Here is a 27,565-nt window from a genome sequence, read left to right on the forward strand (position 1 = left end):
CAATATGGATGTACCGTGAAGATGTTATGCTAAGTGAAACAAGCCAGTCACAAAGGAACAAATACTGTATGACTCCACTTGTAGGAGGGACCTACAGCAGTCAAACTCACAGAAAGTGGAATGATGGTGGCCAGGGGCTGGGAGAGAGGAATCTGGAGTTGTTTAATGGGTGCGGAGTTTCAGTTTGGCAAGATGAAGAGAGTTCTGGAGATTGGTAGCACAGCAGTGTGAGTGTACTTAACACTACCAAACTACACACCAAAAAAATGGTCAAGATGGTAAATTTTCTGTTACATGCATATTAACAAAATTTTAAAAATTTTAAATAATAATTTCAATCAAACGCACTGTAGCTACCCCAGTGGCCACCAATAGATGGGAGGGTGTTCTGTTGTTACTGATCTGCAGGATCTGATGACATTATCACTGCCCCTCCTGGCAGCAGCCCGTCTCAGTGATGTGTGCAGCTGCTCTCTGTCCTCCCCAGCGCAAACGACAGTCTAGGCCACCCACCTTTCACCTTTGATTCTTTCCTAGGGGAGCTACAAATATGACCCTTGAAATAAGGGGCACGTGTGGAGAAAATGCACCTGTGTACCCCTAGGTGGTCTCCCCACAGAACCCCTGTACATGTGGGAGAATAAGTGGCAGTACTGTAATCTTCTGTATAGGTCAGTGGTGTTAAATCTCACGGTTGTCAGATGCAATGTCTTTGTTTCTGGTGACATTGTTGGAGCTCTCAGTAATATCCCGGCATCTCTCTATTTGATCTATGTTTTTTGCATGGTGTATGAATGTCAAGTCTGCACTTTGAAACTTGGGCAGTTCCCCCCAGCAGGGAATGGTTGAGCCTCTGTTAATTAAGATCTATTTAGATTACTGTGATCAGTGGTTTCGATATGAACCCTTCCGGTTAGAATCGCTGCCTGTGGAGTCTTTTAAAAGTGTGTTTGAATTTCACAAGTATATGTGAGCTGCATCTCTTTTATTTTTCTTAGGTAGGAGGAAGAGGGAGGGAAGACGAACATATCGTGTTTCAACACAAATGAGAGTCACCTTCAAGTCCAGTGTATTAATTAAAAAATGATTATCCTTTAAAATAGCACTATAGGGTAGACAGGAATCTATTAATTTTACTAATAACTATTCCTCTATTTAGACATTAGCATAAATTCTTTATTCTTCTCTTTCTGAATTCTACACACTCCCACACCCACACGCGTTGAAGCATGTGTGAGATAAAGTGTGTGTATGATATCTATTTCATGGTATGATGAAATGTAACTGGAAACAACAGTGGCTCACACCACTGAAGGGGTAGCGACCTTGTCTCTCATACCTATGACACCTATGATTACAGGCTTATTTCAAAAATGCCACTCTCAGATAGCTCATAGTTGGCTCTACAGAAATCAAAATGCCAAGTGACAGCTTTTTCCCCCATGATTCAAACCCTCTTGAAAAGTAGAGGCCACTCTGCAGACCAAATGCCACCTGTTACTGGAAAGGGGCCAAATGACCTCTTCCCAGACTGCTGCTGGGGAGTTTTAGCCACATCTGTGATTTCCATCAGCACCCACCTTCTTTGGCCCATGAAGAGGCCAGGGCAGATGTCAGTTAAAGAAGGGAAGTTACTTTCAAAGGACCTAGATGAAAGAACTATCAGAATCAAATGTCTTACTATAATGACTGGTTCTTTTTTGCACAGTTCTAAGAGATGACCTTTCTTTGGCCTTCCAAAATATTGCTTCCAAAATATCAACTTGTCGGGACTAGAGAAAAGCCATAGCAGGTGAGACCATTGCATGTGATCAGTGGGTCTTAATGGCAAAAACAAAGTGATTCTGCCTTTTTTCTCAGCCCCCAGACTTCTAGCTATGGTAGGACATTGCCAACACTGAGCCTTCACTGAGAGAACTCTGAGTGCTCATTCTCAGGCAAATGAACTTAAGAAACCAAAAGTGCCCTTGGCAGGAATTATTTTAGTAGGAGTTGCAATGATTTTAATAAGAAGGGGAAGTGGGAACTTCAAATAAATTTTCCCTTTTGAGTTCCACCAAGAACAGATGGTTGCTTTACTCAATGAAAGATTTCACAGGGGTGATTTCATGCATAGCTAAGAACAGTAAGAGGGTTTTTTGGCTGTCAAAGCTGGGGTTAATGTAATAATCGGGGCATTATTGCTCACGTGGCTTTCTATACATATGATAATAAACACATGTGTTTGTGTGGGTGTGTATTTTGTGTGTGTGTGTGTGTGTGTGTGTGTGTGTGTGTAGAAAATACTGGAGTTAAATAAAAGGACCACCCACCATTTCCCTAGCATTCTTGGGAATACCTGCAATATCAGGACAGCCCTCTTATCCTCCAGTTACAGTAACAGATCCACTTTGTATACAAATACCTCATGTAATTTTTATCAGAATCCCATGATTAGGCATTATTGTCCCCACTGTATAAATGGAAAGACTGATGCTTAAAGAGCTTGAATAACATGCTAAGGCAGCATCACCAGGAAATAGCAGTGTTGGGATTTGAGTTGAGGAAGTTCTGAGCTTTGCTCCCAATTACATTCCCACAAGATAAGTAGCACATACTATACAGGCTGCGCAAAGTCACTAAGAAATCCTGGGTGACCATCTGCAAAGCCCAATCTCTAATTTTCCTCTCTTTTATAGGCCTGGCCCATGAGCCCAGGAAGTGTGATTTCAGTTCTTTCCAAGATTAACTTTTGGCCTACCTTCTCTCCATGGCCCTGTTGGCCAACCTTCCCAACAGCGTGTCCTGAATAATGGAATCAGGCATAAAGTCCTTGCCCATCTCTCCTGGTAGAATGCTATCCCCTCTGGACTTCTGGAGATGGCACCACTTAAGAAGCCATAACTAACTGCCTAGTGTCCTCTTTCACTAGAGCTCCACAACATCAAATCCTTTCAACAATTACATAAGGAGGAAGAAAGAAGTCAATTTAGTCAGTAGTCATCAGCTTTGTCTCTGCACCCACTCCCGGGTGTCTTCATCTTTTCTCTTCCAGCTCTTCATTTGGCTGGATTCTTTAAGAGGCTGCATTGTGTTGCTGTGTTCTGGATAGATATACGGATAAACAGACAGACAGACAGATAGACACGTGTCTTGGTTTGGGTTTCCCCAAAAGCACCCTGAAATAAGAACTCACATGCAAGTAGGAAACACTGGTAAGAGAATAGAAATGCGAGTGACATGGGAGGGAAGAAAACCAACCAAAGGAGAATAATCAAGTAAGTTACCACTGAGGGCAAATGGAGCTTCATCCCACTGGGGAATCCTGGAAGACAGTGTAGCACCTGCTACTCAACGTGAATCATCATCATCATCCTCCTCCTCCAAAGATCTATCCTAACTTCACTCAATCAAAAAAATTTCTTTTACTTTTTAATAGTTTAATATGGAAGGCTATAAAGAAATTTAGATGGTATGAGTTTAACCACTCTGTTGCTTACTATTAAGTCAACATACAAAAATAAAAATCCATATTAACATGTTAAATTTTACTTTGTTGTATAGTTTAGATATTGTTATCCTGAATTAAAATGTTGAAGTGGTTTAATATAATTTCTATAAAACGGTTAGAGGGCAACCTTATAACACCAAGGTCACGGGTTTGGATCCAGAAAAATCCATGACTGCTCCCAGACACAATAAAGTAACTACTCAAGAAAAACAGTTTCCTTGAAGATGTTAGTTCTGTTACCCAATACTTATATTTTAAAGGAGTATCAGATTATTCTATAGCATACAAGGAAAAAAAGGTATTTATTCAAAGAATTTAAGATGCTTCCAAAGTTTCTAAATCAGCTTGGAAAAAAAAATTAACAAAACAGTAACTTCTTAGAAACATCAAACTTAAAAGAAAAAAATAAATAAACTCTAAAGAAGATTTTTCTGTTTAAACAATAAGACTTAGAAAAGCATGAATCCAATATTTTTGGACATGACAGAATATACTAATTTATGAGCTCAGGTTATAATATTAACACTTGAACTTCATTAAATATAATTAAAATAGAAATTGCCTAGCTATATAGTCTTTTGGACAATTTTTTTGCCCAAGACAACACCAAATTAATTTTAAAATATTATAAAATTACACTTACTGTTAATTTATTAACTGACTACCAAAATTGGAAACCTTTTGTTAAGGAATTGAAAAACTAATACATATAATATATTTTTAACATACAGAATTAATAAAATCCTACAGAATATATTTTTCTTAAGCCTCTTGTCTCTCCCTTTATCTCCCCTCTGTCTCCCTTCTCTCTGCCCTTAAGCTTCCAGCAGTGAAAGCAATTTTATATCTATTAAATAAGTCTCTCCCAAGTCCACTGAACATAACATTTTCTAGGCCTTTCATCATACTACAAATTAGCTGCCTTATTAAGAATAACAGTCTGGTTGAAATTCTGCTTTTACTGAAGTAATGTCTCCATTTCTGCTCTGGCCAGAGCACTTAGGAAGACATTAGAGAATTTAAGTCATTTACTTATTTTTAGTATAGTTGATAGACTCATTGACATTATAAAGAGAAGCTCTGCAAAATTTGACAATTCACTCCTTATTCTACCCTAAACTTTAGTTTAAAAGGAAAAAAAAAATAGTTGTACCATCAACTTGGCTGGGGGAAGGAAATTGTTTTCCTCAAAGAAATAAAAGCATTCTGCCTTCACCTGAAGTATGTGTAGGAGACAATCTGTAGAGAGGTTGAGGCAAAATTGTTGAGAGATAGACTAGGATCACCTACTGCAACAACTCGCTTCTGAGACCAAGTCAGGAAGTGTGCAAAATGGCGTGAATCTTGGGGATGAGAATAAATGGCTACTTTGTATCAAAAACTAAATGAGTTCTAGACCAGTGCAATCTAATAGAAATGTAATGTGAGACACAAAAGCAAGCCACATGTGTAATTTAAAATGTTCTAGTAGCCCCATGGAGTTAAAAACAAACCAAACAGGTAAAATTAATTTTAATAGTATACTATTCAACCCAATATGTACAAAATGTATTATTATTAATATTTACCATTTTTTATACTGTCTTCAAAATCGAGTGTGAATTTTACACTTACAGCACATTTTACATGCCCCAAAGCCACCATGCTGATCAGCTCAGGTCTAGACAATCGATTAAATGAACCAAATTGTCTTTAAAATATTTGCAGGATCTTTAACAGCCAGGTCAAAAGCACTAGCTGAAATCTTGAAGTTAAAACTATGTTTTTATTACAGTGAGTTCTCTCTCTCTTTTTTTTTTCTTTAAAGATGACCAGTAAGGGGATCTTAACCCTTGATTTGGTGTTGTCAGCACCACGCTCACCCAGTGAGCTAACCAGCCATCCCTATATGGGATCTGAACCCGTGGCCTTGGTGTTATCAGCACCACACTCTCCCGAGTGAGCCACGAGCCGGCCCTTATGGTGAGTTCTGACCTCTTTATTATTCTTAGAATTCCAACCATCTAACGGATCTTTCTCTAAGGATTATTTTGTCGTTCAATTCAATTTCACATGCTCGTCATCTGAACACATGTTGTGACCAGCATCACCCCCAACACACACACACAACCCCACCCCCCACCGCATCCCATCCTCTTGCCCCTGGGAATGGCTTTGGAAAAATACTTTAATTCTGATTCACTTTTTAGTACAAAAAGCAATGTCAATATGTTCTGTTTTAAAATATGATCTTCCCAAGGTACAGAGAAACCCTAATGTCAAACCTTTGTCTAGATCTTTGAGTGAACAGAGGAAGGGTACCAAGAAGCATACGGATCTGTTGTTTGAAAAGTTACATATGCTAGGGCTGCTGTGGGCCTCGGGCCAAAGTTTGGAGTTAGAAAGGAGGCAGAGGGCAGCCTGCTGCTTGTGTGCATAACAGTGTATATTGCCACCTCCTGTGGGAGCGGTCTGAACACACTAGACTGTTAAGTAGAGAAACTTCTCATCCTTATAGATTTTGATTGTGATGTTTCTGAAACTCCACGACTCTCCTGAGCTAAGAGTTACCTGTGAGATGACCCAGGAAGAAGGGGGCCTATTTGTACATTATTCTACCAGGAAGATCTCAGAAAGCACTGAACTGATCTCAGAGGGAACTAAGAGTGTCAACATCTATCCTGACTGGCCTTAGGAAATGCCCTCTGTCTCACTGATAGTCCAGCCTAATTTTGGAAATGTCCTACTGCAAGTTAAGATTGACCTAGGGATTTCACTGGTTGAAGCGTGGAAAGGGATAAAAAGAAAATTCTAGGAGAGATTGATACCAATGAGTAGAAGTGGGGGTTCTCCAAGGGGAGGTGAAGACTCACATCCTGGTGGTTTGAGAAAGAAAGACATCGATAGAGGGAGGTAGGTCCAAGGATCAAGCGGGGAGACTGGTTTTGCTGTGCATATCTATGCAGTGTTTAACTCTCTGAGTGCTTTTTCTCTTGGATTATTGAAATAGTCTTATGAAGCATACACTACAGATTAATTTCTCCTCCTGTACTGTATTCCTTTATAGCTTATGTGATGAAATAAAACCAGGAACAGCTACATAATTTGAAAGGCCAGTGCAAAATAAAAATGTGGGAACCTTTGTTCAAAAATTATAAGGAATTTCAACAAAATGTGGTATATACATACAATGGGATATTATACAGCCTTAAAAAGGAAGGACATTCTGACCCATTCTACAGCATGTATGCACCTCGAGGACATTATGCTAAGTGAAATAAGCCAGCCATGAAGGGACAAATACCATGTAATTCCACTTATATGAGGTACCTAGGGTAGTCAAATTGATACAGTCAAAAAAGTAGAATGTCAGTTGCCAGTGTCTGAGGGGAGGGGAAAACGTGAGCTGCTGTTTAACAGGGATAGTTGCAGATTTGTACAATGACAAGAGTTCTACAGACTGGTTGAACAGCAATATGGATTACTTAACCCTATTGAACTCTACACTTCAAAATGGATAAGATGGTAAATTTTATGTTGTGTGTATTTTACCAAGATTAAAAATGAAATTTAAAATATTTTAAATTATTGAGAATTTCAAGATGGCGACTGCAGAATGGTTAAACCAAGATTGGACTGCTTTGAAATATGAGATCCTGGGCCAGCCCATGGCTCACTTGGGAGAGTGTGGTGCTGATAACACCAAGGCCATGGGTTCGGATCCCTATAGAGGGATGGCCGGTTCACTTACTTGGGAGTGCGTGGTGCTGACAACATCAAGTCAAGGGTTAAGATACCCTTAATGGTCATCTTTTTTAAAAAATAAGAAAAAATGTGAGGTCCTTTGTGACTGCACAGGTTGCACAACTATGAAGCTGGCCCTGGAGAAAAGGGACAAAGTAATACAGGAAATGTGGCCTTTCCAAGAGAGTATTTTCTGTCTGACTCCCAAGTAGTGGTAGAAGCAAGAAGGATCAAAGGCCCAGAGTTTCAGATATTGTCACTAGCAAACAGCAGGAGGTCAGTATCAAGCAGCAGAATACTAAAGACAAAAGAAAAATTTTAAAACTATTAGTGTAAAAGGTAGATTACTTACAAAGGAACAACAATTATATCAACAGAAAAATTCTCATTCGTATTACCAGAGGTCAGAAAACAGCAGAATAATGCCTTTAAGTATTGGGAGAAAAGAGTTGTCAACCTGGAAAATCCTACCTTGCTGGATTATTATTCAAGAGTGAGGGTGAAATAAAGAAAATTTCAAACAAGTCACACCTGAGGGAGTTTACAGCTCATGGAATTTCTATCACTGAAGTAACTACACGTGAAGTGCATCAGTAGGAAGAAAACTAAACCCAGAGGAAGGAACAACATGCAAGAAATATGCTGTGGTTAGTCAAGTGTGTATTTATTTTTCTTTATCTCTTTTTAAAATTTTATTTTAATTGTACATATCTGTGGGATACAGTGTGTTGTTTCAATACATGCATATATTGTACAATGAATCACTTGGGGTAGATTAGCAGATCCATCACCAAAACGTGTATCTTTTCTTTCTGATGAACACATTCAAGATCCTCTTTACTAGCTATTTAGAAATACACGATACAATTTTATTGGCTATAGTTGGCCTGGAACACCAGAACTTTCTTCTTATCTACCTATTTCTATTTCTATTTTCTCTATGCTGCATGCTGAATATTTTCTTCAGGTTTTTCTGTTTTAATAACTATTTATTGCTAACAACTTTCTGTAATTATTAAAATTAAATTCAGGTTAAGTAATAGAAAAACCCAATATAGCCATGGCCTTAGAAAAGGGGATAGAAGGAGGAATTCAGCTTCCAGCCAAGATGGGGTAATGGACTAGATTTTTCCTTCTGTCTGTAAACAAAAAAAAAAAAAAGGAAAGAAAGAACAACTATAAGAAGCAACAGTTTTCAAGACACTGAACATCAGGTGGCAGAGTACAGTGATCCTGACTGATGAGAAACAGACAGGGTAAGGCCTGTGATTGCCCCAGCTTGCTTCTTTGGGAAAGCTTTAAGGCCATGTCACTGGGAGAGGGAATTCAGGTTGAGCCTACTGGACTCCTTGAGTTGAGGAGATGAAGCTAAGAGCCTCAGGAGACCACGACTGAGTTCACAGGATAGAATACTTGAATTGAAAGCAGAGGTTGTCAAACTGAGTAGAGGAGCAAAACTCAGCTATTTGCTCCCTGCCAGAAATACATTTTAAATACAAAGATACAAATAAGTTTAAAAGAAAGGATGAAAAAAATTTACCATACTAACATTAACCAAAAGAAAACTGAAGTGGCTATATTAATATCAGATGAAGTAGATGTCAGAGCAAAGAGTATTACTAGAATCAAACAAAGTCCATTTATAATGATAATGGAGTCAGTTCCTAAAGAGAACATAACAATCCTAAACTTTATGCAGCTAATAACAGAAACTAAAAAAACACAAAGCAAAAACTTACAGAACTGCAAAGATAAAGTCCACAATTATACCAAGAGATTTTAACACCCTTCTCTCAGTAGTCGATAAAATAAGTAGACAAAACTCAGTAAAGGTATAAAAGACTTGAACATCACTATCACCCAACTTGACCTAATTGACATTTAAGGAACTCTCCACTTGGCAATAGCAGAATACAGTTTCTTTCCAGGTGAAAACTGAGTACAGTCAGGTGTTGCTTAACAACAGAGATACATTCTGAGAAACGCATTGTTGGGTGATTTCATCATTGTGCAAACATCATAGATGTACTAACACAAACCCAGATGGTGTCGCCTACTACACACCTATAATCTTATGGGACCATTGTGGTGTATGTGGCCCATTCTTGATCAAAACATGGTAATGCAGTGTGTGACTGTATTTACCAAGATAGATCATATTCTAGATTGGAAAACAAGTTTCAATAAATTTGAAAGGATTCAAGCTATACTCAGTAGATTCTCTGATCAAAATGGAGTTAAACTGGAAACCTATATCTGAAAGATCTTTGAAAAATCCACAAACACTTAGGAATGAAGTAACACATTTCTAAGTAACCCATTAGTCAAAGAAGAAATCAAAAGGGAAATTACAATGTACTTTTTAAAGAATAAAAATGAAAACATAATACATCAAAATTTGTCAACAGCCACTAGAGCAATATTTCAGTGGAAATTTATATTACTACACACCTAACTTAGAAAAGAAGAAAGGCCTCAAATCCATAACATCAGCTTTCACCTTATTGAGCCAGGGCAAGAGCAAATGAAATTCAAAGTAAACAGGGAAATGGAAATATTGTAAAGATCAGAGCAGAAAGCAATGAAATAGAAAACAGAAAAACAATAAAGAAAATCAATAAAACCCAAAGCTAGTCTTTGGGATAGTAAAACTGATAGAACTCTAGCCAAATTGATCAAAAGAAAACAAACAAACAAACAAAAACAACACACAAATTGTCAATATTGTGAAGAAGAGAGATAGCACAACTACAGAATCTATGGATATTAAAGGGATATTAAGGAAATATTAGGAACAACTTTATGTCAATAAATGTGACAACTTAGATTGAATAGACAAATTTCTTGAAAGACCCAAATTACTCAAGCTCATTCAAAAAGATTAAATTTGTATTTAAAAATCCATAAAGGAAATTCCAGGTCCAGATGGCTTCACTGGAAAATTCTACCAGTCAAGAAAGAAATAATACTAATTCCACACAAACTTTTCCAGAAATTGATGAAGCAGTAGCAATTTCTAACTCATCCTGTGAGGCTGGAATTACCGTGATGAAGACTTCACAAGGCATTACAATACAAGAAAAGTATGGGTCAGTATTTCTCATGAATTTAGATGCAAAAATTCAAAACAAAAATGTAGCAAATTAAATCTAACAACAAATGAAAAAGATAACACACCATGACCAAGTGAGGTTTACCTCAGGAATACAAGGTCGGTTTAACTCTTTAAATACAGTCAGTGTAATTCTCCATAATAACAAACAAAATAGGAAAAATAATATGATCATCCTACACACGTGGACAAAATCTTTGACAAATCCAACCTCATTCCTGTTAAAACCTTTTAGTAAACTAGGAATAAAAGGGAACTTCCTCCACCTGGTAAAGGGTATCTAAAAAAACCTGCAGCGAACAGCAAATTTAGCAGTGAGAGAATGAATGCGTTCCCCTGATATGAAGGAAAAGGCAAGGATGCTGGTTCCACCACTTTTATTCAACCTTGTGTTGGAGATTCAGGCCAGTGTAATAGAACAAGGGGAAGATATAAAAGACACCAAGATTAAGGAGGAAAAGCTTTTCCTTTGCAGGCAATGTGATTGTCTACACAGAAAGTTCAGTGTAATCTACAAGAAAGCTGCTAGAAGCCATAAGTTAGTTTAGCAAATTTTCAGGAGTCAAAATTAATGCAAAACTTAACTTTATTTCTATAAACTAGTAATGAACAATTCAAGATTAAAATTTTTTTAAACAACATCATTAAATAGCACAAAAAATATGAAATAGTTAGGGATAAATTTGACAAAGGAAAATTAGTCCATTTTCTGTTGCCTGTAACATAATACTTGAAACTGGGTAATTTATAAAGAGACAGAATTTATTTGTTACCACTTTGGAGGCTGGCAAGTCCAGGGGACACATCTGATATGGGACTTCTTCTTGGTGGGGACTCTACAGGTCCTGTGGTGACGCAGGGTATCTGTCACATAGCGAGGTCTGAGCAAGAGCACATTTCCACATGCTTTCTTCCTCTCCTTGTAAAGCCCCCTGTCTATTCTCTAATAACCCATTAAACCATTAACCCGTTATTTCATGAATGAGTAATTCCATTCACACGGATAGAGTCTCCATGATCCAATCACCTCTGAAAGGCCCCTCCTTTCAGATACCATAGTCCGATCTCCCACCCTCTTAACACAGTTATGGTGGGGATCAAGCTTCAATGAGTTTTTGAGGAACATTCGAACGATAGCAAGGATGTACCCTGAAAACTATAAAACTTTGCCGAGGGAAATTCGCAAAACAAAATTAATGGAAAGACATACAGTCGTCCCCCTTTATCTACAGGGCTACATTCGAAGACCCCCCATGGATGCCCAAAACCATGGACAGTGCTGAACCCTATGTGTACTATGTGTCTTCCTATACATACATACCTATGATAAAGTTCAATTTATAAATTATGCACAGTAAAAAGTAACAATAACCTGTAATAAAATAAAACAATTGTAACAATATGTTGTAATAAAAGTTATGTGACTATGGTTTCTCTCTCTGACAATATCTTACTGTGCTGTAGTCACCCTTCTTGATGTTATGAAGTGAGAAGGTAAAATGCCTACGTGATGAGATGAAGTGGGTCGAATGACCAGGCATTATGACCTCGCGTTAGGCCACCACCGACCTTCTGACGATACGTGAGGAGGAAGATGATCTGCTTCGGGTGATCATGGATCACTGAGTCATGACAATGTCAACTGCTGGATGTCAGCAGCAGATGCTGTTGATGACTAATGGGCGGGGAGCATATACAGCATGGAGACGCTTGACAAAGGGATGATTCTTGTCCCAGAAGGACAGAGCAGTACAGCGTGAAATTTTATCCTGGTTCTCAGAATGGTGCACAATTGAAAACTTATGAATTGTATATTACTGGAATTTTCCATTTAATATTTTTAGACCACAGCTGGCCATGGAAAGCAAAACCAGAGGTAAGCGGGGACTACTGTATTTTGTTCATGGGTCAGAGGATTCAATATTGTTAAAATATTGATTTTCCCCAAATTGCTTATAGAATCAATACAATCCCAATAAAAATCCGAGAGGCTTCTTTTTTTTTTTTCTTTTTTAGAAAATGAAAACTGATTCTGAAATTCACTTGGAAATTGAAAAGACCTAGAAATACGGAGCAAATGTGGAAAAGAAATTGTATGTTACTCCTTGATCTTCAGATGTAGAGCACTGCAAGTGGGGATAACAATACAAACAAAGTCTTAATAGTAAGTTTTCCCAAAGTATATCCAAATAAAACGGTGTGAAACAGCTATTGTGTTGGGAAGCAGTAAAAGACAAAACAGATTAGTGTGGCATCACATAGACTGACAAAGTATCAAATTGACTAAGCCCAATAAATATTTCCTAATGTAATCCAAATCAGTCATGCAGTAAAGGGTCTTGAACGTGGGGACGTTTTAGAAATAGCTGCTTTCAAACTTGATAAATACAAGTTTATTAACTTACATATTATTTTTATCCCTCCCATTTCTAAAAAGGATTTGAAATAGCTAATAATGAACTAGGAAATAGCCAAAGATTTATTACCTTACATATATATTTTATAGCCTTGCGTACTTTCCCAATTCCCCTTTGATTAGAAGGGAGATTACCGAGTAACTTCATTCTACAATGCTGAATAATGGGGGAAGAAACAAAAGTCTTACGTGCTTTCCACTGTCCAGACCTCTCACTTATTTTTGGTTCATCTAATGCATGAAGGACAGTGGGACATGTTCCAAGACTAGGAGGAGCACCATGTAACTGGAGCTGTCATCAGAGTCCTTCTTATGTGAGGAAATTGCCCATCATTGTTCCAGGAAGGCAAACATTGGGAACCGCACTGCAGGAAATGAAGGGTTTTATATAAATGGCCATTTGCCACATAGACCACAGTGTGATAAAACGTCTTATGATGATGGCATCTTCCCTTCCTGAGGAAAGTTTGATTCCTTTTAGAGAAGAAATGGTGACTTGGGACTTACATTTTCTCTTGGCGAGAAAATTTTCTCTATATTTAAGAAAAATAACAGTATCAAAAATGATACTTACCACAAGGCCTTAGGTTGATGTTTCAGGTATGCTACTACTTTTGATAGGAATCAGAAAAATCTTACATGTAGTGTCGGAGTCCGTGAGCTTTAAGTATACTTCTCTGGTATTATGAAAAAGACTTTCCATTGACATTTTTAAAATAAGTAAGGAGACAAACATCGTGCACTTTCTTCTTCATGGCCAAGATAAACATTCTTATCTTTTTCAGAGTTTGGATTTTGGAAAATTAAGGGCTGACCGTATTTGAATTCTGTACTTATTTTTGCTGCCTACATATTCTTTCTAACTATAGCAGATGTTTTCTTTCTGCCTCCCATTGACTATTGTTCAAACTTCCTAGCATGTTTCACCAAGACCTTCGTGATCTGGTCCTTGTTCACCTCTCTAACTTCATTTCTCTCTCCTTCAGGCACACACACATAGACACGTGCTGTCTTTTCCTCTCATCTGGCCTTGGGGTCTCTCTCTGGAGAGTGACTGTAAACTCTAGTCCTGCCCTGATGGGCCTCCCGGGGACGTGGTCGTCCGTGTCTACAGCTTATCTTTCTTTATCCTGGAGGACGGCCGAATGCCAAAGTGTCTGGCCTGTGGCCAGGTGTCCCTCTCACAGGAAACTTGTGCAGACTGGCAGAAAACCTTGTGGCTCTTGCCTGACCTGTGTCCAGCTTATTCGTGGCAAGGTAGCCACTCTCTGGGAGGGCGCTGATCGGGAAAGAAGTTCGGCTGAGGAGTGTTGGTCAGGTGAGACACATAGAAGGCAGCTCGACAAAGCACGTGAACACCAGACACAGTTTAATTACTTACAGATCCCGGAGAGGAGGAAACACACCTCTCAGGGGCAACAGGAAGGTGGGAGCTGTCTGGGACATGCACACTCAACCAGCAGATGAGGAGCAGGAGAGAGAGATCGAGGACTGTGGGCAAAGTCTTTATTGGGGTCCAGAGTGTTACTCAAGCAGGTTTCCCACACGGGGTTCTAGTTGGTGGGTTTGGAGCAAGCAGGCACACGCTCCATGGAGGCACACTGTGACTGAGAGGGGGTGTGTTAGACCATTTCTGTTGCTTATAACAAAAAGCACAGAACTGGGTAATTTGCAAGAAAATGAAATTTACCACTTGTAGTTTCAAAGGCTGAAAAGTCCAAATTCCAGGGAACACATTGGGTGAGGGTCTTCTTTGGTGGTGGCTTTACAGCAATGCAGGGGTCTCACATGGCAGAAAGTGGCAGAACAGAGAGAGACTAACATCTCACATGATCTTCTTTTATAGCCCTCAGAACCACACCCTGACCACTATTATTAATCCATTCATGGTCCTACAATCTAATCACCTCTTGAAGGCCCCACCTTTCAATTATCATTAGAGGATTTCCCACCTTCAGTGGTTACAGTGGGAATTAAGCTTCTAGTATATGAACTTTGGGGGACACAACTCAATCCACTGCAGAGGGGATCACTGTGGCATATCTGTGCAGTCTACGTGGAGTGTGTGGGTCAGTGGGACGAGCATGTCCCATAGCAAGGTGGTAACCAAGAGGAGGTTGTATAAGGAAATACCTGGGTTGACACCCTTGAGGAGCTGGGAGGAGGCAGAGAACTGGGAACTCTGTCAAGGGTGACTGAGCCCTGCTTCTGGGATGAGAAAACTCAGTTTATATTCAAAATGGACAAATGTTGCCAAGGCAACATGAAATTATAAGAATCCACTTCAACACGCTAACTTCCCTTCCACCAGCTCTATCACACACTCCCTGCCTAGGTACCACACTCGCACCCTATAAGGCAGCCATATGGAAATTATTTGAGTTCTGTATATGGCTCCCAACAGACTCTGGGCCTTTGCTCATGTTGTTCCACTTGCTTAAATACTATTTCGCACATAGGCTTTGGCTCATTTCCACTGATCTTCAGCTTGGCATGCAATTTCTTTGAAAAACTCTTGGTTGACTTTGCCAATGAGGATTAAATCTCCTTTTCTGGTCCCCTGCCCTCCTTTACCATAACAATTATTTCACTGTGATTTTGGCAGATTGTATTGTCTAAAGGTGTCCACAGCTGTATGTCCTATTCTACATGCTCCTGCCTTCTCTGTCCCTCATTGAGATTTGGTTGGAGGTTTGAGGACTCCAATTCTCCTCCCCTGGAGTCTAGACTGGTCTTAGTAAACAACAGAACATGGTGGAAGCAATAGCCCATGATTTCCAAGGTGGGGTCAGAAAAAGCCATGCAGCTTCTGACTATTTCTGTTGATATGCTTGCCTTGGGAGAAGCCAGTTCCCATGTGAAAAACCCAATTACCCTAAGACTGTCATGCTGCAGAGGACATATGATGTAGGTGTAATAGGAAGAAAAACTCATGCTGTGTTCCTGTGGAGTTGGGGTGCACGAAACTCCGTGCACATGGATGAGTTCAGCTGTCCAAGTGCTCGCCAAGCCCAGTTCTATTGGGTTTATACGGAGGCTTCATTACGTAGGCACCATTGATTAGGTGATCAGCTTAACCTTCGGTCCCTTTCCCCACCCTGGAGGTTGGGGTTAGGACTAAAAGTCTTGCCTTAGTCTTTTCTGTGATCAGCCTCCACCCTGAAGCTCTACCTAGGGGCTGGCTGCCATCCATCATTAGTATACAAAGAGGCTGTTATCACTTTGTAGATTCCAAGGATTTTAGGAGTTGTATGTCAGAAGACAGGCATGAAGACCAAATATACATTTTCACAATATCACAGTAGGTGACTGCCAGTTAACAGCCAGCAAGAACTCAGCCAAGTGAATGAGGACATCTCCAGATCATTCCTGCCCCAGCCATCAAGTCACCCCTGGCCATGGAGTCTTTCCAGCTGACCCCCAGACAATGTGGAATCCTGTGCCGTTTGCAAATGTCTAAGCTGCAGAGCCATGAACATAATATGATTGGTTCAAGCTGCTACGTTTGGGGGTAATTTGTTACATTTCACAAGTAACTGAAATATTGTTACATAAATGGATGTTTACTCCTCTAGGTTGTAAGATTCCATACTGGACTGTGAAAGCATGAGGGCAGACACTCTATCTGATCTGTTTACCATTATAACCTTAGCTTTTAGCCCAATGCCTATCACATAATAGTAATTTAGCAGATGATCTTAACTAAATGAATAGATGAATGAATAAATGGATATTTTCTTCCTCTACTTTTGTGTTTATCTACTTCTTTCTTGCAGTTTAAGTTTGGTGACCTAGTTACAGATAGTTGGTGTGCCCAGGATACTGTTTTCTTATCTGCCAAATTCTACATGATTAATTTCTACTGTGTTGCTCTTGACCAGTCTTTGCCCCAGCGTTTGGAATAATGAAGTGACCAAGAGAAAGAACTTCTACCATGTGGGTCTGAGAAGGCTTCTCTGGTATAGCCCCTGGAGTGGGACAGAGGGGACTGAAGTAGGTGAGGAATTGGCTGAGGCCACGACCCTCGGAAGCCTGTAAACTTGAGCAGGGTCTTTATGAGGGTGCAGAGCCATCCATTAGAAAGGTGCTGCCTCTCTTCTTCCACATACCCTCCCAGGGCATCGGAATTGAGGAGACTTCAGTCAGATCGCGATCAGACCAGAACAGCACATCATCCACTCCGTGCTCGAGTGTCAGCTGGTGAGGGCAGGGGGTGAAGGTGAGGAGTGGGGAATGCAGATGCTGTGCTGTTGGAGGTAATATTCCTGCCTTTAAAAGTCTGTCATCTTCCCCCTTCAACCCAAACCATTTCCTGCCTTTACATGAACACACACAAGGCCACCAGGAAGCCTAGGCGCTTAATCACACCTGCTCTCGTGCAGGATGGGTGCATCCATCCATGCTGTGGTCCTTGCCCCAGTTATAGAGACAGCACAAGCATAAGAAAAACAGGAAGAATAAGAGTAAGAGAAAGAGAAGAAAGAGGAGAAAGGGCTACTTTCATTTGGTGTTCGCTAAATACCATGAACTGTAATAAGAGCTTTTTTATTTTATTTTTTGCATAATCCTATTTAGTCAGAAATAACAACATCTCACAAGATAAGTGTAATTCCCAATTTTCAGGTGAGGAAACTAGTGCTCAAAGAGTTTAAGTAACTTGCTCAAGATCATATAATAAATGTGTAACAGGGTGAACTCCACCTTGGCTGAGGTTCCTAAAACTGATATCAAACTCACAGGTCTGGCTACCTGCCCCCAGAGAAAAGCAAACCAATCAAAAGTCAAATGTTGGTGAAAATGGAAATCAGCTTTTATTCAGGAATTTCAGTGACCTGAGGAGAGATGTCAGGCTAACCCATCTCTTCCGTAAACCTAAAGGAGAATGGCCAGGCTACAGCCATCTCAAAGACTTGGGGGTTTTTTAAGAAGGGGTTGAGGCAATGGAACGTGGGAAGTGAAAAGCAGTAGAGAAGAGTATGTGAGCAGCAAGGGATGTGTGTCAATGAGTGAGGTACAAGGTCTCGCCAAGGCCTCATCTGGTTTCTGTTCCCGTCTTTGCTGTTATCTCAGGGTCTGGGTAGTACGTGCAAGTCTGCAGCTTCAAGCTGGCTGGAAAACAACTTTGCATTCATGTAAATAATGTCATCTTGCACTATAACCAAAGTTCAAAATACCAAATAACCATGGGAAAACAGGAAACTCAGAGAAATGCATATCAAGAAAAAAAACTGTGTTCTTTTAAAATCTTTTAGAGCTCATGTGGTTTAAGGTCCCAACATTGCTTCAGTCCTGCTCACTCCAACAAATGTTGCAGCCAGAATTTTTAGCAAAATTCCAATGCTCTTTTTATTCAACTAGGCTATAGGGGGTTCTATTATCACCCAGAAGTATCGAAATAGCCCACAAGAAACACTGTTCAAACAGAATCATGATGCGGGGGTTCACTTCGATTCTGACACTGTACAGAATTGAACCTCCTGTTATGCCCGACTTGAATTCCACCTCCCACAGCCCCACACCCTCCCCCCCCCTCACTTCTCCCTGGACGCTGAAGCAAACCAGGAATTCCTAACTGACCTGGCCTTGAAGATCAAGAATTCAGGCTATGGGATTCCAACACAGTGAGTTGCACCATCAAGTAGCAGGTTGAGTTATCCAGTTGATGGCTCTCAGCCACACATTGCTTCATGCCCAAGTATGCCTCCACTTCTGGCAAAAGAGAAGCAACTCCCTAAGATCCATTCTGGTTGTACTGATTATAACAGCCAGTGCGAACTGAGTTGGTTTCATCAACCCACCATGACTAGAGTGTATACACAAGCTTTGTTTGCTAAGGCAACACAGAGTAGGTAATTGCATTGATGTTTACCGTAGGTGATAAGAAAAGGAAGGACCAGATCAAGAACCTAGACTCTGGAACAAGTTACTCCAAGGCTACAAGGAATTCTCAGAGGCATTTCACAACTTCAGTAGTATGTTTTCTTGAAATAAGGTTTGGGCTGCTGAGAATACGGCCAGGGTTCTGCAACTGATTGCCACATTCCAGGATTGTAAAAGCAAAAAATGATCTTCCAGCAACTCCTTTTAATTGTTCTGTTTTATTTTTCCACTTCAGAAAACATTTCCTGGTCATCTGCTATTGCAGAGCACTCTGCTTGGCCTTTTATCCTTATGAGGACACCAAGAAATAGGAAACATAACTGCTTCCTTCAGAATATTATGGTCTGTGACAAAAATAAGTATTCAACTAACATATGCCCCAGAGTGTAAGATGAGCCCAGCCCTAAGGACACTCCCAAAATGCAAGGGAAGCATGCAGCAGGGAGAAGTCTATTCCAACAGGAAGTTGTATATTTAATTTTGATCATGGGTTGTGCTATCTTTTCCTCTATTTTATTATTATTACAAATATCTGTATCGGTCGGGGAACCACAGAAATCCATCATTCTAGCTTTACACTTTGCAGAGTTTCTGGAATTGAAAACTAACCTAAGCTAAAACACTTACCCAAGCTCAGCTTTCCAGAGTTTTCCTACTTTTTTCATAAGAAATGAATTTTAAGTTAACCCCTAGATCATCAGAAACAAGAGTTCCCTCTGAAATTGTGAGCCGTTTCCTCTTCTTATAATAATGGGTCGCTAAACACCAAGTCAGGAGGGTTGTGACCCAGAGTAAGGACATGGTGTTCTCACTCATCCTGTTGGCTTTAAACACAAATGGCCTTCTTGGATCTGGGAGTCTTGCTGGGGCCTCCATACCCAGAAGAGAAGGAGGTGTCATGATTTGGGGGTGAGTAGTGGGAGTGATGGTAAAAGCCAGGGCAAAATTCTGATGTGCTCCAATTCCAGACTGCCATGTTTCCACCTGCTGCATCCCCTACCCCCAGCTTAAAGTCCAAGGTCCGCTTGATTTGAGAGGCAACTCAAGCCTCTATCACGGTGAATTAGTCCTCAGACTTCCACAAATGTCTAGTGAGTATGCCGGGTGCTGGGGATCCCCAAGTCCCTGTCTGGGGCCTAGTGACTTGAGTCTAGTGAAAGAGTTTGTATTAGTTGCCTAGGGCTGCAGTAACAAAGTACCACACACTGAGTGGCTTAAACAATAGAAATGGATTGCCTTACACTTCTGGAGACTCAAAGTCCAAAGTCAAGGTGCCAGCAGGGGTGGTCTTTTCTGAAGGCTCTGAGGGAGAATCTATTCCATTCCTCTCTCCTAGCTTCTGTTGGCCTCAGGTGTTCCTTGGCTTTAGATGAGGTTCTTCCTGTGCCTTCCCCTCATCTTCTGCCTGAACATGTCTGTCTGTGTCCAAATTTCTCCCTTTTATAAGGACATTGGTCATATTAAATGAGGGCCCGACTTCGTGACCTCATCTTCACTTGATCATCTGAAAAGACCCTATTTCCAAATAAGGTCACATTCACAGGTACTGGGGGTTAAAACTTCAATGTCTTCTGGGGAGGACACAATTCAACCCATAACAGAGTTGTTCGAATGTGTAAATATTCTACAGAAACTGATCAACAGTTCATATGAAACTTTATCTCCCCCTGAAATTCTGCTCTCGGGGCTTCTACAACCCAGTTCCATTCTGAACTGCTCTGCTACATCCCTGCTTCTATCTGAACAATTTCAGAAACATTCAGTGTCCCATTTTGACTTGAAAGTTCATATATACTAAACTCCAAGCTGCTCCCTGGCCCTTGACTGGCACTTCTAACCCTAGTCTTTTCCTGCCCACTGACACTCCTTTGCACTGATAATTTAAATACTCTGTTCCAAAGGCTTCACTGATACACAAATTTTATTCAATAAGCATTTTCTACGACTACTACTTTAGGTTCTACACCTGGAGCTTGTCACACACTCCTGTCTTCAGTGAGAAATTCACAATCTAGTGAGGGACAACATAAAGTAAAACACAGAGAACTAGAGGCTTTGGTAGACTCTGACACAGGCAGGGCTCTATGGGAATGTGTAGAATCAGCCCTGAATCCAGGCTGGGGGTGAGGAAGAGGAAGGCAGGAGAGGCTTCACGTAGGAGGGGACACCTGAGCTCAGTCTTCATGCACATGCAGTAGGATTTATCCAGGCAATGATATAAAAGTGGAAAAGGTGGGCAAGGAGGTGGAAAGGGATACTGGGACAAATAAAAAGATTAAAAGACAATGCATATAAAGATGCTGATTAAATACCAGAACTTCTAAGTGAATAAAAAGAAGAGAGGGTAATGTGTTTAAAGGAGTTGGGTATAAACCCTTTTCTTTATAATAGGTACAAATAGCTTGTCCTAGTCAAAATGGGCTGCTATAAGTAGGGGGAAAACGTAGTGGATTGTATTGTGTCCCCCCAAAACTCAGTGAGGCTTGACTTGTATTCCCCAGGATTTCTGTAGTAGAAACTTACGAGTCCAAGCGGGCGTGTGAGCTCCGCTGTGAGCCAGTGAATCCAGAGAACGAGGCGGCGTTCGAGGCGCGGGTCATGGAGACGGGCGTCCGCCTGGCGCAGGTGAAGGGGCAGAGGAAGGACGGCGGGCCAGCCCCAGGCCGGGTGGGCAGCCGCCGCCGGCCGGCTCGGAGGTGCTCTCGGGCGGCTGCCCCAGGACGTCTCCGAGCACCAGGGGATCCCAATGTGGCAGCGCGTGGGCCGCCTGCGAGATCCGCCTGCCCATGACCTTCGGCGGCCTGAACCGCGGCTTCCCGACGCCCGCTGCAGCTCGCGGCGCGGCGCGCAGGCCGCCATGGCCCCGCTGCACAGCCGCCCGCTGCGGCGAGAAGAGCGAGCTGCGCGTGGACGGGTCACCAAGGACGGGAGCAGCCGCCGCTGCTGCTCGCGCTGCAGCCTCCAGCCCCTGCCTGCAGGAGGCGCTGCTGCTGCCCAGCCCCGGCGGCGCCCGCGCAGATCGCGCTGCTCAGGTTCAGCTCGCAGCGCGCCGCCGCCGCCGTGCCCCCAAAGGCCCTGGTGGGAGGGCTGTCACGCCTCTGTGGAGGGCAGGTGGCTGTGGAGTGGCTCAAGCCAGGCTCGAAGCAGCGACTCCGCCAGCAGCTTGCGGGTCCCTCACTGCAGTGCCTACAGCCACAGGGCAGCCGATCGGCCTTGTCTAGGGACAGGCTAGGGTCCCAAGGGACTCTGGCTGCCCTCCAGCTGCTGTGCCAACAAATGAGGCTGGGCAGCGCGGTGTTCCTCACCAAGTGTTTGGGCACAGGACCTGCTGGCTGGCACCACTTCTGGTACCAGGTGGTGATCCCTGGTCATCCAGTGCCTTTCAGCGGCCTTACCTGGGTTGTGCTGGCCCCAGATGGGCAGGACGGGCATGACGTAGCCAAGGATGCAGCGTCCACACAGCTGCTGGAGGCACTGAGTGAGTCTGGGGCCGGCTTCTTGTGGTCTGCTGGGGCTGAAGCAGGTACCATCGTTAAGCAGTGACCCCGTCCTCTCTCCACAGGCAGCCTAAACAAGGAGGCAGAGCCTGTGTCAGTCTCCAGCCCAGCAGGCCTGGGTGGCCACTGTCTGATCCCATTGGGGGAGGGGCGGGGTCCTGCCGCATGTGTGACACAGCCTCCCTGCTAGGGCAGGGCCTCATAGCACCTGGGGTGGCTCGGGTTTGGCTTATGTTGTGGTGAAGGACCTTGCCCTCCCCCTCCCAGCCCAGGTGACCCCCTGGTGACACCCACACCTACCTTTTTCCCCTCACCCCTCTTCCTCCCACAGCTTAGTATGAATCGTGGTTATTTTCTTGATTTCTTTTGGTTGGATTTTATTTGCGGGGCCGGCTGAACCAAAGGGTCAGAAATCCTGCCTTCATCCCCACTTCTTGGCATCTGGGTTTAGTTTATGTATAGTTTTGAGTTTCTCTATGCTGGTTGTATTTATATTAAACCCCTGGTTGTAAAAAAGAAAGAAAGAAAGAAAGAAACTAACTTAGCCCCCACTGTGACTGTTAAGAGGGTGGGAAATCTTATTATGGTAGTTGAAAGGTGGAGCCTTGAAGAGGTGATAGTGAATGGATTAAAAATGGTGGTCAGGGGTGTGGTTCTGAGGGCTTTAAGAGGAGAGTCTGTCTTTCTCTGTCTTGCTCTCTCTGCTTCCAACATCTTGCAATGTGAGACCCCGGGGTCACTGTCACCACCACCCGATGGACTTTGGACTTCCCAGCCTCAGAAACTGTAAGCAATAGATTTTGTTTTCTTTACAAATCACCCACTTTCAAGTATTTTGTTATAAGCAACAGGAATGAACTAACATGGAAGGTATTCAATTAAAAGAAAAAAAACAAGGGTCGGCTGTTGGCTCACTCTCACTCGGGAGAGTATGGTGCTGATAACACCAAGGCCTTGGGTTCAGATCCCATATAGGGATGGCCGGTTAGCTCACTCGGTGAGCATAGCGCTGACAACACCAAGTCAAGGGTTGAGGTCCCCTTACTGGTCATCTTTAAAAAAAGAAAAAAGAAAAAAAGAAGCAAAGCAACCAATTATAATGTGAACTTTGAGAAAGAAAAAAAGCAGCCCTTGACCACCATAGCTGAGCCAGGCCATGGAGTTCTCCTACTGAACATAAACCATGTCCCAGAACACTAAAACATAAGGTCTCTCTGTTACCTTTATGGAGCAAGACAAAAACCAAGACCATTCTGTAATTGTCTAAGAACAGACAAAAACAAGAACGTTGTCCAAACCACAAAATGGCCAGATGTCTCCCTTTCCTGCACTATTTTGCCTGCTTCTAATTAAAAATTCAGATAATCATAGAATTGCTCTTGCTTTTTGACAGCACCCAGTCTAGAACAAAACCACCCCTTCCACGAACCCTCCCCTAATCAACTAACACAAATTGAAGTCCTATAAGCCCCGTCTTGAGTTGCAAATAGTTCAATCAAATATGTCCTATCCTCCTACCTTTACAGGTATGTTACCGGCATCCAGGTCCCACCGCTTGCTCACCAATCAGAAACAAAAGACTGGTGAGTCCCAAATGTTGATGAGAGGCAGGAAGTTCATTATCAGATGTCTAAGGAGACAGACTAGAACTGTCTACCACTTTAGGGTTTCAGGGGAGTTTAAGGAGGAGCTGAGGGACTGGAGCTTGGGAAATGAAAAGCAGGAGGGAGGGGCACGTGCAAGGAACCTGGTGCAGTCTCAGCAAGCCTCCCTCTGGTTTCTGCTCCCGTCCTTGCTGTTATCTCAGGGTCCTGCTGGAGGGATGGAATCAGCATAGCTTTAGTGAGTCTTCCTTGGATGGTACATACAATTCTGCAGCTCCAGGCTGACCTGAGAACAGCTTCACGTCCATGTAAATAATGTCATCTTGCCCCATAACTGAGGTTCAAAATATCAAATAACCATGGGGAAAGAGGGCCTCAGAGAAATGAAGTCCAAGGGAAAAAAAATCTGTGTCCTTTTCAAATCTTTTAGAGCCCATGCAGTTTCAGTTCCCAACATGGCTTCAGTCCTGCTCACTCCAACAACTTACCTTCCTAATTACCTGGAAAGTCAGTTTCAAGTTTAGAATTTTTAGACACCCTGAAGTTCTATTCTGGGCCATACTGTGAGGACCACAGTCCACACACGATCTCCCCTTCTCTTCCCACCCCGGCTCCACTCCACAAGTCAAAGAGCCTCTCGGGTTTCCACATGGACACAGCAGCTCTCACATCCAAGCTGCAAGCACAGCCCTGCAGTCAGCTGCCTTTGGGGCCAGAGGTGAACACACCAGCAGCACAGGCCACCCTTGGGAAGGAGCAGGGACAGAGGCCTCTAGAATTCCTGACGTATGCTCTGGGCCACATATCTGGAGCATGCTCTAGAAGGGGATGGCGCCAGGGGGACCTGTTGTCTGAACCTCATTGAATCTTCCTACCCATGTGGAAGGCTACATAGTTGATGGCCAGAAGGGGGTCCTCCAAAGTACAGGAAGGTCCCTCTCTCCCTGTTTAAGGGTAGTACTGGTATTATCAATTTATATTTCCATCCAAGGTGCCTGTTCCGTCACAGCATAATTAACACTGGATAATATCAACACTTAAAGGGCTGGCTGGTTAGCTCAGTTGGCTAGAGCGTGGTGCCGATAACACCAAGGTCCATAGTTCAATTCCTGTACTGGCCAGCTGCCAAAAAAATTAAATCAACATTCAATAATAATAATTATTCACCTATTAAGTGAAAAAAATCTCAGTGTTATTTCAAGTTGAATTTCTGTAATTACTGTTAAGCATTTAGGTGTTTACTGGCCATTGGATTTCCTCTTTGCTGACCTAAGACCATTTTGATTTTATTTTTTTCTGCTGAACTGTAAGAACTTCTTGTATGTTAGGGAAATCAGCAGTTTGCCATATGAGTTGCAAAGATCCACCCCCCACCCCTGCAGTTTTCCTTTTTACCATATCATAATAGGGTTGGTCATCCAGATGATTTTATTTTTAATTATAATGTGGTCAATCTTGGTAGTCTTTTCATTTTTTTAGTTTTATTATTGTTTTCATTTTTAATTTTTTTTGTTATTTTATTATATTTCTTTTTGGTAGTCTTCTCATTATGACTCCTGGGGTTTGCATCATGGTGAGAAAGATGGTCTCCACTCCAAGATTATAAAATTGTACACCTACGCTTTATTTTCTTCTAGCCTATTATAGTTTTGTTATCTTCACATCAAAATATCTGGTCCATCTGGAATTTTTTGTTTTTAAAAGATGACCAGTAAGGGGATCTAACCCCTTGACTTGGTGTTGTCAGCACCACGGTCTCCCAAGTGAGCCACAGCCCAGTCCTTGGAATTTATTTTAACATTAAGATTTGATTTAGGGCTCTTGCTTTCCTTTTATTTCAAGTGGCCCTTTTATTCCATTGACTCAAATCATCATCCTTTGGTCTGACCTGCCTGTGGTGTAAACACACCTTATCTCCTTAACAACACCCTAAACCCCTCAAGGACAAGGACTGTGCCTTCCTTCTGTTGGGACCCTCCTGGCAACTGGCAGATCTTGGGTGGTTGGCAATTACTTGGGGGTGAACTGGAGGGCTTGCTGTGCCATTTAGAGAGGAAGGATGTGTTTACCGTGAACAGTCAATGAAATAATACCTGGAAAGTTGATACCTGCGATGTTATATTGAGACAGTGGTATCCATAATATGTTGAAGAGGAGAATGGTGGTTATTGTTTTGGTCAAGAAAGTCCATAATTCCTTGCCATTCGCTGCACGGGTCCCTCCTTCCCCTCCCCACTCCCGTTCCCCCAAATCAAACAGTGGCTACAAATCAATCACATTGTGTGTGCCTCAGCTGACTTGGGACCCCAGCTGACCTCAGGTTCTTTTTTCATTTGTTTTTTAACTCATGTGGCTTAGCATCAAGATCATGATATTCTGGGGAAGGAGGGAGTAAACCGTAATAGTAAATAGTAAATTTCTTTTCCTTTTTTTTTTTTGCTGTTATTGTAACTATAATAATGAAGTAAAACCTTTATAATAGTCTACATTATTTTCATATTTACAGATATGTGGGCTGGCCGGTTAGCTCAGTCAGTTAGAGCGCATCCTTGTAACACTAAGGTGAAGGGTTCATATCCTGATACCAGCCAGCCCATTACAAAAAAATACACAAATATGTAATCACAGATGTGTTAATCTTCCAAGATTTATTTCCTGCTGTCTCTGCAAGCTGGTCTCTCCTGCATGTGTGACTTCCACAGGTACTGTTATTTCACAAAGTGGCTGCTCCCACCTCTTCCCACCAAACTCCCCCAGGTCAGTTTCTGAAAGCAGATTGGATCCAGTCATGTGAGCCCAGGTCCTGGGTGGTATGACCACTGTCTTCTCCTCCCACCTGTTGGAAAAATGCCCTAATTATGGCTGAGCTCTGTCCATCCTACTTCCAGATCTGGTAAAACAATTCAACCAGCATGTTTTGAGTAAATACCTTGGCACAGCACTGTCTTGGGTAGTTGAAACATTTAGGAAAGAGCCAGGGCTTTGTAATCATGTTGGAGTGACGAGGACTGAAGCCATATTGGGACCTAAAACCTCACACATTCTAAAAGATTTTTAAAAGACTTAGTTTTTATTCTTAGCATGCATTTCTTTCAGTTCCCTCTTTTCCCATGGTTATTTGATATTTTGAGTCTTGGTTATGGGGTGACATTATTGACATAAATGTAGAGTTTTCCAGCCAGCCTGAAGCTGCAAACTTGCTGGGAGGCACATACTATCCAGACCCCGAGAAATCAAGGAAGACATCAGTAAAGCTATGTGGATTGCACCCCTCCAGCAGGACCTGAGGTAACAGCAAGGACAGGAGCAGAAACCAGATGGAGCCTTCGTGAGAACTTGCACTTGGCTCCGTGCACGGAGCTCCTGTAGCTCACACCCCCTCCCTCCTGCTTTTCCTTTCCCACATTCCATTCCCTCAGCCCCTCTTTAGAAACCCATTGGTAAACCAGAGTGTCTGAGATGGCATTAGCCTGGCCCTTCTCCTTCAGGCTTACTAGAGAGATGGGTCAGTCCAACGTCTCTCCTCAGGTCACTGATATTCCAGAATAAAGGCTTACTTCCATGTTCACCAACATTTGATTTCGGGTGGTTTATTTTTATTTAGGGGAAGGCAGCCAGGCTTGGGTTTGGTGATAATATTTGGCAAGCCTCAGCCAGGAGCTGAGTGCCCCTCAACCCCCTCCGCCTCATCTCTCTCTCAATTGCACAGATCTAGTTTCAAAAGATGGGCCTGCCCCCCCGGGCCCAGGAAGTTAGTTAAATCTCTGTGTCAGTTTCCTCATCTGTAAAACCTGATCGTGCAACTTTGAAAGATCCTTATGCAAATGGGTATGATTAGTCACC

General features: G+C 42.2%; 1 pseudogene; it reads left to right on the top strand.

Annotated features, from left to right (window-relative positions):
- The first annotated feature begins 192 nt into the window (after positions 1-192).
- On the top strand, positions 193-22,164 carry LOC134378909 (dead end protein homolog 1-like; annotated as a pseudogene).
- Positions 22,165-27,565: the final 5,401 nt, after the last annotated feature.

The sequence above is a fragment of the Cynocephalus volans genome, chromosome 5, assembly GCF_027409185.1.
Source record: "Cynocephalus volans isolate mCynVol1 chromosome 5, mCynVol1.pri, whole genome shotgun sequence".
Classification (NCBI taxonomy): Eukaryota; Metazoa; Chordata; class Mammalia; order Dermoptera; family Cynocephalidae; genus Cynocephalus; species Cynocephalus volans.